Here is a 22462-nt window from a genome sequence, read left to right as displayed (position 1 = left end):
GCATAATAGAGGGTTCTTGCACTTGAAACAATTATCCTAGGTGGAGCATTATCCGGGTACCCCATCTTTATCGATTGCCTTACCCCTTCTTTACTTTTTGCTCTCTTACTTGTTGTTTTTCATCGTTGAGAATTGAATCATTGTCACACTCATTATCATTGATCTTTTACATAGCTAAGAATTGAATTAAGTATTTTTTTATTCCCTACTCCCTGTGGATTCGATACCCGCTCACCCGGGATTATTACTTCAACAAACCCGTGCACTTGCGGGATATATGCAAGGTTATCTTGTCAAGTTTTCGGCGCCGTTGCCGGGGAGCTAGGCGTTTAGAGATACTTTGCACTTTGTTTTCTTTGCTATTTCACCACATTTTCTATTTCACATCTTCTTATTCTATCATCGTTCTGATTTTCTTTTTCTTTCTTTTTGGTGCAGCTCAGAGTTATGACCCGAGGGAATCCATCAATATTGATTGAAGGAGACCCTCGAGCTTGAACGATACACTTTAGAAGGAAAAGGAAAGAACCTGTGAAAAGAACAAAGATAATTCAAAGCTGATTTTGGAAGGAGAGGAATCGAAAAACATGGCGAGAACAAAATGAGCAACAACGAACACTATCCGATTATGCCGGATCTTCGAGTGTTGGGGACACAATCGAGTATTAGTGCGTCCCCCGATCATACTCGAACTCGAGCTAAAGCCGGCATTTCATCCATATGTCGCAGCGATCCATACAATTCAACGGTTTTGGCCGATGAGGATCCAAACAGATACATAGAGAGCTTTCTCGAGGTGTGCGATATGCTGAAGATAAATGGGGTGACGGATGATACCATCAAATTGAGAGCCTTCCCATTTTCCTTGAAAGGGAAAGCGAAGCAGTGGCTACACTCATTACCTAGAGCATCAATCACTACATGGGAGGAGATGGTAGAAGCTTTTCTAGCCCGTTATTTTCCTCCCAGAAAATCAGCAAAGCTTAGGAATGAGATCTCGTCCTTTGTTCAATTGGAATTGGAGTCTTTATTCGAAACATGGGAAAGGTTCAAAGAGCTCCTGAGAAAGTGTCCACAATACGGATTCCCGAAGTGGATGATTGTTCAAACCTTTTACAATGGTTTGAACCCGAGTACTAAAGGCAAACTCTTGGATGCGCAGCAGGAGGTACCTTTAGGTAGCAAAACCCCAGTGAGGCTCGTAAAGTAATTGAGGAAATGGGGTTAAATACCTACCAATGGAATGCTAGGAAGAAGAAAAAGGTGGCCGGTCTCCATGAAATTGATGCGGTAACCCTCATTGGCGGGCGCAAGTAGAGAGTCTTAGTAAGAAGCTAGATCTCATAGCTTCGAATAGAGTTGCGATTGTGACCAATTGCACCGGTTGTGGTGGAGGACATGCTCCCTCCGATTGCCCGATCGTTATTGGTGATGTTTCTTCGATGGAAAACGTTGACTTTGTAGGTAATGGCATGAGACCTCAAAGGGAACCCATATAGCAATACTTACAATTCGAGGTTAGAAGAATCATCCCAACTTTTCATGGAGTAATCAAGGACCACAAAAGGCCATGGGGCCATCGGGTTTCCAACAACAACAAGCCCTTAAGTGGAAAAAGCAATTTCGGGCTTGGAAACCCGAATGACGGATTTAGAGAAGCACTTGGCTAGATTTGTTCAATCTGCAAATACACGGGTTTGAATCGATCGAGGCTACACTTCGCAATCACACCACCTCTTTGCACAACCTTGAAAATCAGGTGGGGCAAATTGCAAAGTCTCTCTCGAAAGGCCACATGGAAGTTTACCAAGCAACACGGAAACCAACCCTAGAGAACATGTGAGGCGATCACTTTGAGAAGTGGTCGTGAGGTTGAAGGGAGGTTTCAGTGAGAAGCCGAAAAGAACACGCACCGAGGTTGTAGAGGTTGAGGAGGGAGCAAAGAAAGAGAAAGAGTGGCATCCCCACCTTTCAAGCCAAGAATCCCTTATCTCTCTAGATTGAAGAATGACCAAGGGGATGAATAGTATAAGAAGTTCCTGAGTTTATTCAAGAAACTCCACATCAACATTCCTTTTGTAGAGGCATTAGCTCAAATGCCTAAGTATGCGAAGTTCCTGAAAGACTTGTTGACTAACAAGAGGAAGTTGGAGGAGAGTGCTTCAATGGTGCTAGATGCTTCATGCTCGGCGGTGCTGCAAAAGAACATGCCGAACAAGAAGAAAGACCCGGGAAGCTTCATCATTCGCTGTAACATCGGCAACTTAGGTGAGGAAATAGCACTGGCGGATTCATGGGCAAGTATCAACGTCATGCCATACACTTTCTTCCAAAAGCTAGGCTTGGGAGAGCCTAGGCCTACTCGGATGACTTTATAATTGGCGGACCGAACGGTGCGACATCTGAGAGGTATCATTGAAGACGTGCTTGTCAAGATGGACAAGTACATTTTTCCGGTTGACTTCGTAGTGCTAGATGTCGATGAGGATGCGGATGTAGCCTTGATACTTGGGAGACCGTTCTTGCGGACTTCCAAAGCATTGATTAACATGGACGGCGGAAAACTCACACTGAGAGTTGGAGATGACAAGTTCACATACCGCCTTGGTGAAGCCATGCGGCATTCTCTTGATTTTGATGACAGTTTATACTTTCTAGACACACTAATGAGCTTGTTGATTTATTCATGCAGGAAATGTTCAATCCGGATCCGTATGACGGTTTGTTCGACCAAGAGAAGGGACATGAAGATGTAATTATGCTTGGGTCAATGGATGAAGTATCATCTACCACGGGGATCGTGAAGAAGGTGCTCCGGAGAGTGAAGAGGGCTAGAAGACACCACCGAAAACGCTCCAAGGCTGTTGGAGACGTACATGAACCAAAAAAGTTGGATGAACCATTGATAGGTATTACGAAGCCCGATAATACACCCTCTACCCCCAAGAGACTTTGCTCATCATGCTTTCAAGTCATGGGTAAGAGGGCGACTTTCATTCATGAACCCCGTGAGGTAAGACAAGATACGTCAAGCTACGTGACATTAAACAAGCGCTTTCTTGGGAGACAAACCCAAGCAATGCTTTTCTTTATCTTTTAGTTTAGTCTGTTTGAGTAAATTGTTAGTGTTGGTGTCTTAATTTTTAGATGCTTGTGCTGCGATTTTGTTGTGGGTTTTTAAAAATTCATCGTGTGTTTTATGTTGAATTGGTGAAAGTTTGGTCGTTTGGGTTCTATTTCGTGTTTTTCACTGGTAAAATTTGCATAATAGGACAGGCTCTGAGTGTGTAAACATGTTCAGAGAATTTCTGCAGAGCCTGCAGATTTTTTCTAAGTCATCCAGTGAAAACACACGGCGTGTGGAATTTCCACACGCCCGTGGGGGTTGCACTGCGATCTCATTCAGAGAAGGCACAGGGGCGTGCGGCTACCCCTGTGAACAACCATGCGACTGTCACACGCCCGTGTGTAATTTCCGCACGGGCGTGTGAATTCATGCAGAGTTGGGTAGATTTTCCCGAGAGCACACAGGGCCGTGGACTCGCCCTTGTGAGTAACCTTGTAAACCATGCACCGGGCGTGGGTAATTTCCACACGCCCATGTGAAACTCTGCAGAGGAATTCTCTCCATCCCGAGAAAACACAGGGGTGTGCAGTTGACCCTGTGAATTGGGCATGTGAATGTCCACGCCCGTGCGGAATTTCCGCACGGGCGTGTATAACACTTAGTATTTTTCTTGGATGTCCAGAGAAGCCACATGGGCGTGCGTCTTCCCCTGTGGGTCGGATGCATGGGCGTGGGTATTTTCCACACGCCCGTGTGAGAGCGGTCAGAGTCAAAGGAGTGCTTTCCCGAGAGAGCACAGGGACGTGTGTACGCCCCTGTGGTGCTCTTGAAGTGAGGTGCACGGGCGTGTGGAAATTATCCACGTCCGTGTGGATGCACAGAATTCCAAAGAGACGCGATTTCTTCCTTAAAAAGCTTGTGATCCGTCTCATTCTTCATTTCCAGTTGCCTGAAAACTACTTCTAATCATCTGTCCGGCAGCTCATCGTTGTTTTGGAGGATTTTGCTTCACATATCATACCGATTTTTAGAGTTTTCACAATATTTCTTTGGTAACCTTTTTATCCTCTTTTCTTCGCCAACTCTTGTTTTTCACAGATTAAATATCTTTCATTGCGAATTTTCGTGCATGGTGTATGTTTAGGAAGCATTTAGAAGTGGTTTTAAATTGAATTTTTAGAGTTCTTGTGCACTCGTGCGGGAGTTTCACGCCTGCGAGATCTACATGGGCGTGGGTAATTTCCACAAGCCCGTGTGGAAGTCTGCAATATATTGCTTTTGAGATTCTTTGATCGTTTTCTTCTTTTGTACTACAGATATGGCACCTCAGCGTGAAGAAAAATGAAGTGAAGCGTCTCAGACTCACACCACCCGAGCCATTACAAATGGACTTCTCAAACCCCGAGCAACAAGCTCGATTTGAGAGACTTTCAGTACTCGGGTTTGGTCAGACTTGTTTCGCGGATTTGCAAGTACTGAAAGATATTCAGCAGGGTGACAAGCTGGCTAATGAAATTGATGAGATGCTAGCAGTGGGAAGCTGGAGGAGGCTATTGGCAATTAGTGAGCCAGCTTACCGCGCATTGACGCTTGAGGTTTTAGCGTCTTTTGAGTTTCGTTTGATGCACGAGAGATTTGACACCACGGAGGCGATACAGTTTCAGGCATTCGGACATCCATTCTCCATGAGTGTCACTGAGTTCTCAATTCGGACAGGCCTGTACGACGTCGCTTACACAGGTACAGTGGAGCATGGACAATTACCGGCAGATTTTCCAGTAACAGTGACTCCATATCATGCGTATAGGATTTTGTGTGGCCATGCGGAGTATGAATAGGGGTGGCAATTTTTGACACGACACGTTTACACGACACGACACGGTCTTAGGAGGGTTTGGGTTTGGGTTAAACGGGTTAGTGTCATAAACGGGTCGACCCGTTTATGACACGCCTAAATTAAGCGGGTTCGTGTCATAAACGGGTTGACACGTATATGACACGGTTAACCAGTTTAATATGAATAAGTAAATGTGTCTGATAGTAAACTTGATAAATTAATTGAATTATTCTCACTGCAAATATGATGTTTAAGTATTTTATGTTTAATGTCAGTGTGGATTTTTAAAAAAATATTTTGATTAAAAATTCGTGTCACGTGTCGTGTCGTGTGGCGTGTTAAACGTGTCGTGTTGTGTCATGTTTTAAACAGATAAACAGGTCATATTGACCTATTTAAGACTTAAACGTGTTAAACGTGTCGTGTCGTGTCACCACGGGTTTTAGACGTGTCGTGTTCGTGTTCTAAAAAATTACCCGTTTAATAATCGTGTCGTGTTCGTGTCAGGGTTAAACGTGTCAGATTTACAGGTCAACCCAACACGAACACGATCCGCTAACCCGTTTTGCCACCCCTAAGTATGAACCGGGGTTGTCGAAGGCCTCTAGCTTATCCCGGTTCAGCTACAGATATTTGCATGCAGTTATCAGCGGGTCCGTGATAGGTCGAGCGAGATAACACGATTGCTTTTGACCAAAGCTCGGATTTTTCTCTTTTTATACTCCATGGCCCGCAATATACCACTTCACTTGGGGTTCATACTAGCGAATATTCTGCAGCACTGTGGTCATTCGACGAGTGAGTTTATTATTTGTCGGCCCCTATATCACCGGACTTATTTTTGGGCATGTGTTTGGGCGACACCTTACGTGGTGCGGAGAGGACGATTGTGCCTACCCTCTTGCGCTTTGATACTGATCGGGATGATGAGGGTTGAGTACGGAGGTTTGGGCGGGAGTCTATATTCTTGCTACTGACTACCGCAGAGACCACCGGGGAGGCGAAGGAGTTACTGCTGGGTGGGTGTCCAGCAGATTCCCACACCTTACAGTAGCACCGGGTACTCGAGCTTATGATCGTATTGAGAGGTTGGAGACCGATGTGAGAGAGATTCGGACTGAGGTAGCGGAGCTCCGGGCTATACAGTCGGCTCATTACACAGATCTTATGGCCCGGTTCGACTTTCTACGAGATCTACTGAGATCCAGACCCTCAGTTCCTCCAGCACCTCCATCCTCGACCCTAGCACCGATGGACCCACCATGTGCATCTCCAGCAGCAGCAGCAGCACAGGAGCCTAAGAGCAGCACCGACACTTGACTTCTCCTTTACTTTCTTGCATTTTATTTTATTTTTCTTGTTTTTAGACTTGTTCACTCGTAAAGGATTCTCCTTCTGAGTTTATTTTCATTTTTCACATCATCGAGTTGTATTCATTGCTTCATCTTTTATATACACTCGAGTTATTTTGTCTTTATTGAGCTTCACTGAACCCCCTCGTGTATGCGTGCAGATGGTCTTGTCTTCTTGGGAATTGAGACTTAGTCATGGGCACGGCCAAGGTGCTGAGGCACTTGGCCGTGTGAGCCTATCAACCCGTCGGAGCACTACTCCCATGGAATTAGCTTCATCAAACGCAACATTAGGAGTCAGGGGAGTATTGTTTTGATTGCTTCTCCCACATTTTGCTTTTTGAATGATATATATATTTTTGAGTGAGCTCGCATGTGTACATTGAGGACAATGTACAACTTAAGTGTTGAGGGGGAGTTTCATAATGCGCACATCTTTTTCTATTATTCTTGATTGATATATGCTCACATAGCCAATGGAGGTTCACCTTAGTTGCAATGATTGTATTCTTAAGTCTAGGAGAATTGTTAACATTGAATGTTTTCATGCTCTAGTTCTTGCTTGAATTTTTAGGAATTTTTGCCCGAGTTACACTTAGTGTACTACTCACTCTTTGAACTCTATTGGAAACTCATGTTCGATGTTAAAAGGACTAGTTAGGTTTATTTTTCTTGTGCTAAATTCTAAAAAAAAAATGATGAAAATGAAAAGAAGGAACAAAATAGTTTTATTGTTTATTTGTGTTTGTTGGGTGGAAAGAGCTACCACCTATGAAGTATGATGCTACTCTCATAAGTTGGATACTAGTTATGCCCTAATGAGAGAAAGAGCTATCTCATAGGATAAGTGAAAGCTATCACTCAGGTAGAAAGAGCTACCACCTCGAAAGTGTGAAAGCCACCTTAGCGGCCGCTTTGGAAAGGGCTACCTTAGAGAATGTGTGAAACTACTACCATCTTTGAAATTGTTGTCACTTTTGTAGATAAATAAGTCCCTTGCACTTAGAACTTTGAGGAGTATATCTTGGGTTGTTTTGAATGAGTTCACACACATACACGAAATTTGGGTTTGTTGTCCTTTTTGATTCAAGTTTTTAGCTGGAGCATTGATTTTTTCGTATTTAGTGTTAAAATTTTCCTTAATTGTAGAATACTTTCGTTGTATACCTTGGTGAACCTAAGGTCAAGCACTTTCAATATTTTCTTCATTAATGCACAAAATGTTTTAATGTTTGCTTGAGGACAAGCAAAAGCTAAAGTGTGGGGGAGTTTGATAAGTGCTTGTGTGATACGAATGCGAAGCGTTCATTCCTTATGTTGAGCATTACTTTTCTCGGGTTTTTACACTAATATGTGTGTTTTTATATTACTTTTATGCAGGTAGGGTTGTGAGGACGAATATGAAGGAAATAGGTCAATGTGGATCATAATGCACCAATTTTGGAGGAAATCTTGCTAAGGTTCAAACGCGAAGACATAGGTCAGGTGTGAGATGCTAAAGTGGGTGCCAACCTCCTCGTATTCGAGTGGGCACATCCATTTGGAGGGGCACAAAGTCAGTCACATTCGAGCATTCCGACTTATGCACATAGAACAAGGGCTCCACCAACGTGTACACCATTGAAGAAGCAAGTGATCCACGACGTGAACGTGTGCCCGTTATGCGTTACCCCGATGAAAGTATGGAATTAGGGAAGCTATTCAGGGTTGAATCATCGTAGCAGACATTGTAGCATATATTGTAGCAAGACTACTCGCAGTACGGCCGAGAAACCGAGAAAGCAGAGAATCCACACGGGCGTGTGGAAATTATCCACGACCGTGTGGAAATTCCCTGCACGGCGCGTGGAGCATCCACGCCCGTATAGTCGCCCGATTCCAGCCCTATATAAAGCCGATTTAGCCCCGATTTTGGGATTCTTTTCTCTATCATTTTCCCAACTTGAGAGAGGCCTTCGGCTAAGGTTTCGAGGGGTATTGGCCAAGGTTTTGGAGAGGTTCTATGCCTCTGACATCGTGATTCCTTAGGAAGAAGGTTGGTAGGGGAGCTTCCGTCGAGGCGTATCCTATACCGGACGAGGGAATCCTTAGACGACGTGTAGAGGACTTTCCACAAGACCATCAACACGACTATCGAGGGGGTTTCTTTATGGATTCATTGCTTTTACGTTCTATTTCTTTGATTGTACTTAGCTCCATAGAGAGCTAAACCCCTAATGGGTACTCGGGTATTGTGAACCCTAGGATGTATTTGTTTCTTTGAACCTCTTTATTATGCTTTCAATAAATTGATGTTTATTGTGAGTTCCAACCTTGAATGCTTGATGTATGGAACATTTCCCTAGAGTGACACTAAGTGTTGAGAGTTCTTGTTGGTAACCTTTGTGAGTGAGTGACACACCACGAGCGTTAGACAAAAGCTAGGTTGGAGAGGGTTGAGAGGGTGAGTCGAGAGTGCAGGGAGTGTCCCCTTTCCCCTCGGGCGTGATAGATTCTACCTTCATTCCTTGAGTTCTTTGCGGCCATAATAGAGTGAATGGTCTAAGGGATGAACTTCCGCTGGAGCTTAGTTGCCCGTGCAACGGAGTGAAGCGTTGAGGTGATCTTAGTATCTAGGGCTTAATTGTGGTTAGGGAACTTCCACCTGGACCAAAGGGTTAGGTCTATAATTAGGAAGAGATTTATCACTTGGAATCCCTAGAGCTCATTGCAACTCTATGCGAGTGCGAGGTGTTGAGATTGTTTGATTTCTCCTCCGGGACATGTATAGAGTTAGGCATAGTTGACCTTAGATTTGGGACTATGTAATTAAGGATTTCCACGACTCACCATTGCATTGATTAGGAAGCATAGTAGAGGGTTCTTGCACTTGAAACAATTATCCTAGGTGGAGCATTATCCGGGTACCCCATCTTTATCGATTGCCTTACCCCCTTCTTTACTTTTGCTCTCTTACTTGTTGCTTGTACTATTGAGAATTGAATCATTGTCACACTCATTATCATTGATCTTTTACATAGCTAAGAATCGAATTAAGTATTTTTATTCCCTACTCCATGTGGATTCGATACCCGCTCACCCGGGATTATTACTTCGACAAACCCGTGCACTTGCGGGATATACGCAAGGGGACCTTGTCAACGGCTCTGACATCGCGCTCCGTTTGGAAGAAGGTTAGTGGGAGAGCTTTCGTCGGCACCGATCAGGCGAGATGTATCCTAGGCCGGACAAAGAGACCCTTGGATAAGTAGAGGACTCTCCACAAAGATAGATTCGAGATGGTTGAGAGGGTGAGTGGAGAGGTAGCGAAGCATGCCCTTTCCCCTCAAGTTCTTTGCGGTCATAGAGGTGTGATTTATTCTACCTCCATTTTCTCAAGTTCTTTGCGGTCATAGTAGAGTGAATGGGCTAAAGGATGACCTTCCGCTGGGGCTTAGTTGCTGGTGCAACGGAGTGAAGCGTTGAAGTGATTTTAGCACCTAGGGCTTAATTGTGACTAGGGACCTTCCACCTGGACCAAAGGGTTAGGTCTACATCTAGGAAAAGGATTTATCACTTGGAATCCCTAGAACTCATTGCCATTCTGTACGAGTGCAAGGTGTTGAGATTGTTCGATTTCTCCTCCGGGACATGTATAGAGTCAAGCATGGTTGACCTTAGATTTGGTACCATGTATTGAAGGATCTCCTTGACTCATTAATGCATTAGTTAGGAAGCATAATAGAGGTTTTGCACTTGAACCGATCGTCCTAGGCAGAAAAATATCCTAATACCCCATTTATATCGATTGCCTTACCTCCCCTTTACTTGTGCTTCTCTTTCTTGTCTCTTTTATTCTTGTTTACATTACATCTTGTTAACAAACCCGTTATTCATCTTTCACTTGGTTAAGAAACAATTCAAGTATTTTTATTCCCTACTCCCTGTGGATACGATACCCACTCACCTGAAATTTTATTACTCGACAAACCCGTGCACTTGTGGGACATACGCAAGGGGTGTTGTCATAGCCCTTTTCTCATGGTAGGGCACCCTAGACTGACTTTTACACTTCAAAGATTTAAACACTGTCTACCATCTTTTCACTCTAGAACAATAGCTTTCACATAGTCCCAAAGGCAACTCTTTCTCCCAGTAGGGCATACATCATATTTGACTTTTCAAGAGTAGCTTCACACTACAGTTGTGGTATCTCTTTCTGTTTCCATTTTTTTGTTCTTCTTTTACTACTAGTACTTGCCCAAAAATGGTCATGTCTAAATTTCCAACATACTAGATAAGAAGGTCATATGCTCAAAGATAAACCAGAAATTGATAGAGTAAACATATGAGAAGAGTAAAAACAATATACACTAAATGCTTAGATTTCCCTAAGAGGAATGAGACTCCTACTCTATTTCCAACATCATAAGCCATGATAAATCAACATGAAGTATGCATATAAACACAAGGAAAAAAATATCTACCATAAAAGGCTATAATGTCCCTTCCCCGCACTTAGAATAGTATATTATCCTCAATATGTGCATTATCGCTCAAAAACACTATTACATGGTTATATATCTAAACACATCTTAAACTCTCATTTATAAGTATTGTTTCCTGTTGTTGTTATTGTTGTTACTTCCATTGCGTGTCTTCGTTTTCCTCTACCCTGCACTTGTGTTTATTATTGTTGATTCCAGGTTTGTTTGGTCAGCCTTGTGGCGACCCAAGAGTTGAGTGGTGGGGTATCCCTCATCAGGTTGTCATGTCGGTTGTCACATCCCGGGGGCTCATGGTTTTGGGCATTACAATATCTTCACTATAAAGTCATGCAGCTTTAGTTTATTAGCTAAGTTAATTGCAGGATTTTTGTCAGTTGCCAACATAGCCTTCTCTAATCTCAAGGTAGCCCAACTCTTTTGAAATTCAGTTTTCTTGCCAAGAATGTCATATTTTAGTTGATGTGTGTAGTTTCAATCTAGTTGCTTGTGTCAAGCGATTTGAATTGCCATGTTTTGTCTCATTTCTATGTGCATAGGTGAACTGCACACTAGGTTTCTGTAGGGATGCTTTGCTATAATTTTGATTATATTTTTCTATATTGTTTTCTAGGGGTCCAAGTTGGAGGTATTGTGAGTTTAGAAATGGGCTTCCTCTTGATTGTAGATAGAGGATTGATCGGACTACTATTGATGTTAATCACAATTGTTTCCCTAGTTGTTGTTTGACATGAACCTCTATTCTATGGTTCTTCTTATTGATTAAATTATAGAGTGGGGAATTGTTAGATAAGAGTGTTTGAATTGGTATGTGATGGTGTAATGCTTGAATTTTTGGAAGGATATTTCAAGCTTGATTTCTGTGTTGGTGTTGGACCAATTGTTTTAAATGCTTTATATATTAAGGGAGCAATTCTATGCTGAAATTATATTTTGCTCTAGAGCTCAATATGGCATAGAATTAGTTAGATTTTAGATTGTGATTTAGGAGTATTTTATTGAGCTATTAGAATTGATTTTATGTTTAAAGGACCTTTTGTTTGGTGTCAAAATTGGTGTTCGAGTTGGGTTCGGAGTTCTAACAAGTAGCAGGTAAGTAATCCATATACAATTTTTTGTATTTTATTTAGTTATAAAATTTTTGGTAATTTATGCATAGCTTATACCATCATGTATCATGTGCCTATTCTTTTGCTTAATTATTTGATAAAATAGTTATTTCTTTATTTTTTTGGTTTATTTATTCAACTATTCAATTATTTAGTTATTTATCTCTTACTTGTCTAACTATTATTTCTTGATCATTTATTTACCTACATTCATTACCTATAAATTTATTTATTTACTTTGAATAAAATTGGGTTGATTTCTTTAAATAATGAGATCATGCCAAATTATTTACTTCTGCCTTTTTTATTTCTATTGTATAGAAATTTAGAAAACCTATAGAATTTAAATATGCTAGGAATTATGTATTTCTATGACACTCGACATTTGTATAGATATTTCAACACTTTGCCTTTGAGATTTGTTTGATTTGCAAATATTTATAGTCTCCAAATCAACTATTCTCAATTCTGTCAATATTGGTCAAACTTTTGACCATATTGACATGAATTTTTAGGAACTAAAATTGCAGTTTTCGCATCAATTCATCGGTGAAACAATTAAAGGCTTCTAACATAGGCCACAAAGATAAAACAAATAACCATAGTAAATTTGAGAGACATATAATTAGAAAGCATTTCTATTTTTTTAAATTTATATTTATGTTGAAATACTTTTGTCACAAGGCTTTTACGCTCTACCATTTCTAGCTTTGCTCGAACAACCTCTAGCATCAGTTATTTTATGGAATATACATATAGACATATATTTTTGAATTTTGGAAGAATTGTATATGTATTCTAATTCAACCTATAAATAGTTAAATTGAAATGCTATATATATAGGGGTAGTCATCTATGAAGATCCTTAGATAACACATCTTCTAAACAATGTCTAGTGTGATGAACAGTATTTGTACAGTGCTTTCTAAAAATGTCGTGTGTGATATATAATATCTACATAGTGATGCATTCACATCTAATGAATCAACATCCAAACAGTACCTATGCAATCTTGACCATTGAATCCCATTTTTATACCCCAAAAAAATATAAACAAACAACACTGCACTTAGCCCATTACAATGCAAGTATAGTTGGGAGGACATTGTTCATGGCATTGTTCATCTCTATGTTGTGTCTGCCTCTCTCTTATGTATTCTTTCTCTTGTTTGATTTTTTCCTACCAATGTTCTACAAACGTCATTAGTTGACATTTTTTCCATATATATATATATATATATAAATGTTTGTTTTATTTTGGAACTGTATTTTGGCGAATCACTTTGGTTATGAGGCTTGTATTATGATAAGACTGCTATTTGAAATATTGTATTTTCAAATGCACCCAAGTATGTGATTATGATTATCTCTTGATATTTAAATTTAAGTTTCTAAACTGTGTATGATCGCAATATTTTAGTAGATTATTTACTGGGCTACGAAGCTCATAAAGTTGTTGTTAATTCTTTTTAGATTAGGAGAAACATCTGACAGTAGATTAGCAGGCTTTTGAGTATCACGTTTTCCCCAAGATAGTTGAGTTGTTATTTCTGTCTTGGTATAATCCTTAAATCTTGTATGTTGAACTTTGTGGTTTTTCAATTATTTGAAATTGTTATCTTATTGAATGTATTTTATTTTTGTTTTTATTTTTGCTCAAGAGCAGGTTTTGAGGCCTTGCATGCTTATGGGATCCTCGTCCTATAAACGTGTGACAGTTTATCTACATGTCAGGTCTGATGGTCAAGTTTTGTGGCGTGACAATTGTGACCATCATGCAAAAAGGTTTCAAGAAGGAATACCCAAAAAGCAATCTTTAGATAATTGATGAGTGCAATTCGTATCCTGTTTTACATACTCCCAATTCATACTTTCGCTTGTCTTTTAGCACTTTTTGGATACATACGATGCTATTTTGGGTATTGTTCGTGGTACAGGAGTTTTGGGTTCAAAGCAATTAGGAGTGAAATTTGGGACAAAACAACCAAAGAATGCAGATTTTTCTAAGTGTCCAAGCCAAGCACGGGCAAAGCAGATTCGTATCGTGATTATTGCTGTGTGAAGAAGCCTGAGCAGTTGACCAAGCATGGGGTGCTTCCAAAGGGAGCACAATTATGCTCCCTCTCTGTGATATTCGCTGAATTGAAGCACCATTTATTCATAGGTAAATCACGTTTAGCTTGCCCCTTGCACGGGCCTGATCAAGCGTAGCATGGGTAGAGCACGGTGATGCTCTCCCTGTGATTTTCTCTAGATGACACTTAGCTGATTCGCTCAGAAGTCCCACAAAAAAGCACGGTCTAAGCACGACCGCATATAGACCGTGTCAAGCTCGAAAATTCCTTTAGAACTCCCAGATCTAGGGTTTATTGGCATCTTTTGTTCAGAGGTTTTATTCTCCACTTGGGTAGCGTTGATGATGATGATGATCAAGTTTCACCACACCGTCTAATGGGATTAAGGTCGAATTGGAGGCACGAGAGAAATGGAGTTAGCTCATCCATGAAGCTTTTGAAGCTTAACTAAGGAGAATTTGTAAAAGGGGGAAGCCATGATTTCTCATCTTAGTGCATATATTCTTTTTTCTCTGTTGTATGAAATCATGAGGGACTAACCATTCCATGGTACACCGGGATGTTGAACTATGTTGTTTAGTGTAGTTTGACTACTTGTTTTTAATATTTACAGAGTTCTGATACGCTCTTGTGTTTATTCATGTGTTGCATAACTTGGCATGCTTGATTTGCATAGTTATTTGTGCAAAACTTGGCATGTGTAGATTACCGTAGTTGTGATTTCCTTGTGTAGTTGCAAAACTTGGAATGTATGAAGCCCGTAGTTACACTTGCAAAACTTGGCGTATTTGATAGCCGTAGATACAACATTGCTTTTGAGCACCCGCAAGGATCTTAGGATGTACCTGGTAGGCATTAGAAGCAAGTCAATACACAAAAGTACATAGGGATTGTCCCGGGGCATTGCTCTCTTATTGTTGGAAACTCGATCTTAGTCTGCCTGATAATTCCATTCTCTTTATCTTTTTCTTCTTGTTAGTGTTTCTTCTTACCAGCCAATTCTTGATCTGCTAGACATTAGAGGAGCAATTAGTATTAGAAGTTTAGTCCCTATGGTTTGACAATCCTACCCCTCACGGGGTACCACTTTACTACTTGTTACGATTTATACACTTGTGGAGAGTGCATCCAAATAATAATTTTCTAAGTATTTTCACTCTTATAGCTTTTCTACTACTTTATGTGCTCATATATGGACCGATGTATTCCATGAAAATTCTTTTATGAGTATTATAGTGCGTTGGATTGATGACTCATGGAATATTCAAAAGTCATTCATCGCTTTTAAGGTATTCAACAAGGCTTATACAACCAATAATATGTATAGGATGATTCTTGTGATCATCAAAGAATATAGTTTCACTTAGAAGATTTTTATAATTTCGCTTGATAATGTCTTTGCTAATGTGACCTCGATCTACAAAAGAATATTTGAGGCCTCCATGTGGAGGCAAATATTTTCATATTAGATGAGCTTGTCATGTATTGAACTTATATATGAAGACCGGGTTATGTTCCTTAAAACAATTTGTAGGACAAATTAGGGATTTGGTATCATATACAAAAAAAGGAACATGGCCCTCATGAAACAATGAGCTTCTTATTGTTGAGCAAATAATATGAAAGCTACAAAATTCTCGAAAGATGTTAAAACCAAATGAAACTCTACATATTGGCTTTTTAATGTGCCATTTGCTCATAAGACATTGTTGACTGCTTTTGTTAATGATTTTTTGTATGGTTTTAATTTATTTGAATATCAACATAACAATTCTTTTTTTAGAGTTACGGATAATGCATGTACAAATTTATTTTCGCAAGTTTATTTTTTCACTGCACATTTATTTTTGTATGGTAGTATTGATGTTGCTAAACAATTGTGAAAGTTTAAATTAGATGCTCAATTAGTTATGGGCCTTGTAGAAATGAAGCCCAAGTAGTTGAGCTATTATAGATGTATACCTCCTATTGCTTTAGTTGCATTTATTTTAGATCCTAAGCAAAAAATTAGAATGTTTATCTCCATATATAGAGGCTTATTGTAAGTTTTAAGTGTTTAATGCAGGTAAGGACTCCCAAGTGTGGCCAATGAGTGAGTTAGATTCAATGGTTTATACTAGAGTCCAAATTTTTATAGATGTTACCGCCATTGTTAGGGATGTTAGGTCACAACTTTTTCAATTGTATGAAAACTATTGCTCTCATTATGGCCATGCAAACTGAGGTGGCAGGACAATCCAGCAATAGTGGGGGAAAATTATTTCAGTAAAGTTAAGCAAAGAAGAACTCGAGATTCACAGTACATAAAAGTTAACTCATACTTGAACACCACTTTTAGGTTCTCTAAAAATACCAATGTAGATATGACCTTTAATGTCCTTCAATGGTGGCTAGGCAATGGAAAATTCATATTCCATTTTTTAAATAATTGTAAAGAATACTGTTGCTTGCCCTATGTGTACAGTAGTGTGCGAGTAGATTTCCAAGACAAGTAAAAACATGTTGGACACAATATGTTCCAGATTTGTCACCGCCAAACATTAAAATGAAAGTTTCATGCAGATACTTGGAAGCATGCACACAACATCAATTCTCGACACTTAGCAATATTTAGAACTTGACACCCGACGAACACGTAAGTGGGTTATAGCTCTTGTTTAAGGTAAATGAACTAGGTTGGCTTTGCTTCTTCTCACACCCAATAGAATAGGTAGGCAATTTAATTTGATAGGTAAAAAAATTAAGTGCTCGTCTCTCATTTTTTTTTTATAAATTATTTTGAATTTTTATAAGTTATTTTGAGTTATTTTATTTTCTTTTAATGATTTTTTTAAGGATTTGTAAAAATTTTCACTTAATTTATTAATTTTTTTTATTGGATTTTTTAAAATTTTTCGTTTAATTTTTTTAATTTGATTTCGTAAGTGCAAGCCGAAACTCATCGTTATTTTGAATTATTTTGAGTTTATTTTAATTTATTTTTATTATTAATTTTTAATTTTTTAAAATTTTTATATTCTGTTATTTTTTTAAATTTTATTTTATAATTTTAGTTAAAATAAAAATAAAAAAATAGCTGGCCAGCCCGTTTAATTTGTTCCCGTCGTTCCTTCGGTTTGGGCCGGCCCTTGCCCACATTAGTGCAGAACTTTGTTGGTAGTGTATTATCTATATTTATATTCGAAACTACAGGAGAGCTCTTGGCCGAAAAGTTTCCATTGTTTTAATAAACCCCTCCGATGTGGTGCTCTCCGTCAGGCCCTCGGCAAGCGTTTGCGACGGTTTGCTTATTCGCCGCTGGCACGGCCTTCTTCGCCGCTGGTGCCCATCTCTCCTACGTCAACGTCGAGCCACAGCGTGCTCGCACCATCGCCCGCGACAATCTCCTCCGTGAATACCTCCGCAATAAGTACGGCTACGGCGAGAAGTAGCTTCTTCTTGTTCCTACATGAGTTTCTCTCCAATCGCACATCCGTGCCATGCTAGGTATTTGTCTGTTGGATTTCATTTGGACAATCATTTAAACATTCATATATTCCAATTTGTTTGTTTGTGTATTCATCTCTCTGAATCATTCTTGAATTATAAATATTTTGGGATTTTAGTGGCTAATTGAGCATGAGAGCGAGAATTGGAGTTATCCATGTGATTCATTTATTACTAATAATTAGAGATTTGTGAGCTTTAGGATTAAGGAATCATTGTTTTAGGGCAAGGAATCAAATTTTCCTCTTGCTGAAAACTAGCAGGAGTTTTTTTAGTACAAATCAAACTGCTTTAAAGTCAAGTATCATCCTTGAAGTAAAAGGAGTGGTTATAGTTCTAATTGAGCATGAAAGTGTTAGAATTGGGGTTATCCAATTCAAGTGTATTTCTTTAAATGTGTCAATACTTATGGTTTGATGTAGCTTTGCATCAGCCAATTGACTTTCACCATACTGATATTCTGAAGCAAATCCCATGCCTTTTCTTTTAAACACAACAAATATACAAAAATTAAAAATTTTAATAATATAAGAAGAGACAATGCATGGACATGTCAAATTATGTGCCGTAGAATGCATGACAATTGTTTGGAAGATAAGATATTATCTGCATAAACAAAAACAATGTGAATCTTAACCTTTGTGGATATTCATTTTCACTCTGATTATAATCATTTTGTTTGAAATAAAGGCCATCCTTCATTCTCTGTCTCTTGGTGTTTGTAAAAGACCTTGTTTGTGAGAGAAGCTTGAGTTCTCATAAATTCCTTCCGAGGAATACAAGGAAAATTATGCTTCAACCAAGCCTGTATCTCTATTACCTCTGAATCATTTTAATTGCAATGATTGTGTGTCTGTAAATTATATTCACTAAACTATGACCTCTGTAAACAATTATAAATAAATTGGATCAATTTTAGCCAAGTTCAAATGCGCTGACCATGTTTAAGATCAGCTTGTCTTGCGCTAATGTAGCTAAAAGTTAGCTTCATATGATGTGGGCTTGGGATATTTGTGAGTCTGTTGTTTATTGGATTGCCCACTCGCTGCTAGAAAAAATATCAAATCACATAGAATATGTCAAAGGTGATCTTAGCCTCTTAGTTAATATATGAAATCCCATTATTTTTCGGATCTTTTGGCGTGATCGGTTAATTATTCATCCATTGTTTGTTTCGTATTAGTATTGCTTTTTTATTTATTATTATTTATGAGTATGCAGAATTCCAATTTTTACTTTTTTTAAAGTCAAATATTCATCTCCTCTTCATTTATTTATTTATTTATTTCATTTATTCCTTCCTCTTGCATCTTACACAATTTCTATTGAATGTGTTATTCTTCACCTGGTGATGTATGATGCCATGAGAGATCTTTTGATTCATTTCTGTCATTCTCGCCATAATGGAAATAGTTTACAGATGATGGTGAAATAAAATGAAATGGCAAGTCTAAATATGCTTGAAGTTAGCTATAGAAGTTCCGCAATTGAGATTAAAGTTGTGTGTGGGTAGAGATGTAGAACTGTGAATGAAATGTAATTTCTATTTTTCATTCTACCTTTCAGAGCCTTTTATTTATTTATTTTTGTTCATTTCCCTTGATCATATTATTTAGGTCGTTACTACCTGGATCCAGCGCAATGGTGGGTACTGGAAGCCCTTGAGGGTCAATTGTGGGTTATATGTGCTATCTGTAACATTCAATTTAAAAGTTATTTTTTTGTTAGCACGAAGAGAGCAGAGATCAACTATTTGCTTCAAGCATCTTACATGCTAATGTAAATACTGCAGTTGTAGATGGCCATTTTTATTATCATTGGAAATTCATTAACTTCATTTCTTTCAGCTACAACTTTGGGTAATTTTGATACAATTTAAGAAAACTTCTAGGCTATTGAAGTTAGAGTTTCGTTATATCATGTGGACCATGAATGCGTTGTAGGTAATAATATCACCAAGTTTTCTTAAGTTTTATGATGGCAAAAAGGTAATTTTTGAAATATATTTTTTATGGGATGTTTCAATTTGCTGAAATTTGTCTTTGCTGCAAAGATGCTTTTGTTTGCAGTTAAGTATTTAACTTGCTCACCCTAACATAAGATAGAGTTTAGCTCTCTTACATTGATCATTTTCTCAATAGATAATAAAATGTTTTTTCCCTAAATGGTACTCTATGTTTGATGTGTTTGTTGTGATTTAATTAATTATTATAAGTCACATCATGGTGTGTATAGACGTGAAATTGACATAGTAACTGTAAATAGTTATGATAGTAAACATGATAATGACATTTGTAGAATTTTGGAGATGTACTTTTTTTTTTCCCATACACGTGGATCTGATAATGTTTATGATACTATGAGGTTGTAATCCCTGCATTGTGGTTACCCTTGTAACCCCGACATCGGCCCTGTGCCGAAGTTACTACTAACTCCAACATAATATATATATAAGTCTAAATTTTTTTTAGTGATAGTGGGTTAGTAACCCCGGCATCAAGGTTACACCCTTGTAACATAACTAATTTTATTTAAATATTTATCTAGTGAAAAAGGGATGAAATCATTTTTATTCTGCCGTGCAAATTTTATCTTTAATTTTTTTAAATAATTTTAGTTATTTTAAGAGGATTATAATCCGTATGTGTTGATGCACTGAAAAACTCTCATTCTGAAAATTCAAGTGAAGTTTTCTCAATTGAATATTTGTTTATTTGAAGTAAAGATGATTAAATTGTATTTTTAATTAAATCATATAAATTTAAAAAAATTAAATTGGAAAAATGAACGAGATCAGTTGAGTTGATTTTTAAAAATTTTTAATTAAAAATATTTTGTACGGATAATACTCACTATGGAGGTAGAAATTGAAGTCATTTAATAATTATTTTTTTATATAAAAATAATTAAGATATATTATTTGATTAAAAAAATTAGAGGGTATAATAGTCATTTGATCCAATTTCTTTTCTATACCACTTCCCCTATTCCTATCTTTATTCCCGCAAACTAAACACTACTTTTATTCACATCTCCAATCCCCCATCTCCATCCCATCTCTACATTCTCATTCCTGTTCCTTGAATCCAAATGGGGCCTAATAACTTCGTCGAATTAAATAGCTTAATAGATTATGAAGAAGCTTATGGAAACCAAGAATGGAAAGGAGAATGAATTTAACTTACAACCTAGATAATAAACCAAAATTTATGCTGGAACAATACAACTTGGTAGAAGAATTCTTTAAGTGCTCTCGTAATGTTCAACCATTTAAACTTAATTATAAAAAAAATTATGATAAATGTTATAGATTTCATGTTTTAAGACATAGAGTTATGTGAATTGTCTATTTGTAGAAGATGTGCTAAGGAATTATTCAATTATATATTTGAAGAAGAAGAAAAAATTTAAATAGTTCAAATTATAATAGTATAGAAAAAAAAATAATAGCACAACTACTTAAAAAGAATAAAGAATCTAGAAAATGAAATAGGAAAGCTGACTCTAGAAAACCAAAAACTTAAAGACAAAGGTTAGGGAATCCACGATAGGACAGAGATTTGAAGAAGTTGAGCTCCAAAAGAACATGACTTGTATAGTTATCCTATTGGACTTAGAAATAATAATTTATTAAACATAGAATGCCTTTTAGAATTTCTAGATAGATATAACTTCCCTATAATAGGAATAATAGACACTGTTGCTAATAGAAATTATATCTCTGGAGAAATAGTTTCTCAACAGTATAGAGAAATAGCTACTCGGAAATAAATGATTAGAGATGCTTTGGGGAACCAAATTATCTTAAAAGATAAACTAGTAGACTATACAATCATCATTATCAACCAAATTTATACACTCCAACTCACAAGGTGAACCCCTTTTAACAAAGAAAGGCAACACAATTTATTTTAAGAATGAGCTTTATTATAAATCAATCAGGAGGACTTATAGTACAAAGAGACTTTGTAACAATCTTAGAAAAGATAGATGCAATATACACAACCCTTTTTGTAAGAGAAATAATTTCCTGTATAGAGGAAGAAAACGAATTAGCATATGAAAAAGAAAATGATTGTGAGTTCCAGATAGAATATAATCAGGTAGAACCTTTAAAAGAGAAATTAGAACCAATTATAACAAACCTTAAATTAGATGGAACAATAGGAGACAATTTTGTTAAAAATATACATAGAACGAAAAAAGAATGTGTTCTACAAATTTTAAATCATGATATTAGATTAACACTCGCTAAGTCAATAAGGCAACTCCATATGAACTCCAAAAGTCAAGGCCAACACTAATAATGAATCAATAATATGGTTTTTTTAACGTTTAAATATACTAATAGTTCTGGAAATAACAGTATATATTTTACCAACCACCATTGGAGTATCAATTTTAATAGATACATCTTATATGCCATCAGGTGGTGGTTAGAAGACCAATATGTTCCTCTGAGTGTTTATTATGGTGGGAGTCATGCCACCCGTACCCAAAAACCCATAGTTTGCCATTCACATTTACGAGAGACTCTGACTACAAGACCAATAGGATCATTTGTGCACTCTCTTAATTGCAGGAACTATGCCATCCAATGCTTATCGTAATAGAAAACAAGGGTTTGTTCATCTGTATAATAAGGGTTGTGGTTACAATATAAATGGGACCATTTGCGTCCCTTATTATGGTGAAAACCTCATTAATATAAACCTATATATATATATGTTAAATCTATTTCTACATTTTTACTCCTATTATTTCACTATGTTTATTAACAATAAAAGGCAGAGTCGTAAGTGGACTTTGAGTTTCCTATATGATATCTAATTGTTTTAATTCTTTAATATGTTTTTCAAAATTTTGTTGTTCATATGGGGTTGCCTTCATTTATGGACATTTTATCCTAAGATTTGGGTTTAAAAATTCGAGTATGCATTCTTCCTTTGTTATGTTAATATTCTTAACTAGATTTTCTCCTATGGTGCCATCTTGCTTTAAATGTTTTATGATAGACTCTAGGTTTTTTTCCTTAAAGGTTTTAATTGATTT

General features: G+C 37.7%; 1 long non-coding RNA gene and 1 other non-coding gene across 2 annotated transcripts; one reads left to right on the top strand and one right to left on the bottom strand.

Annotated features, from left to right (window-relative positions):
• Positions 1–979: 979 nt before the first annotated feature.
• On the bottom strand, positions 980–1086 carry LOC120256191. The gene has a single exon (XR_005535223.1). It is a non-coding gene; the product is annotated as a small nucleolar RNA R71 (small nucleolar RNA).
• Positions 1087–17119: 16033 nt separating this feature from the next.
• LOC120256189 lies at positions 17120–19256 on the top strand. Its single transcript, XR_005535221.1, has 2 exons — positions 17120–17410; positions 19027–19256. It is a non-coding gene; the product is annotated as an uncharacterized LOC120256189 (long non-coding RNA).
• The last annotated feature ends 3206 nt before the right edge of the window (positions 19257–22462 follow it).

This window comes from Dioscorea cayenensis, unplaced genomic scaffold (genome assembly GCF_009730915.1).
Source record: "Dioscorea cayenensis subsp. rotundata cultivar TDr96_F1 unplaced genomic scaffold, TDr96_F1_v2_PseudoChromosome.rev07_lg8_w22 25.fasta BLBR01001333.1, whole genome shotgun sequence".
In the NCBI taxonomy this organism is placed as follows: Eukaryota; Viridiplantae; Streptophyta; class Magnoliopsida; order Dioscoreales; family Dioscoreaceae; genus Dioscorea; species Dioscorea cayenensis.
This window is presented reverse-complemented; position numbering and strand designations above follow the sequence as displayed.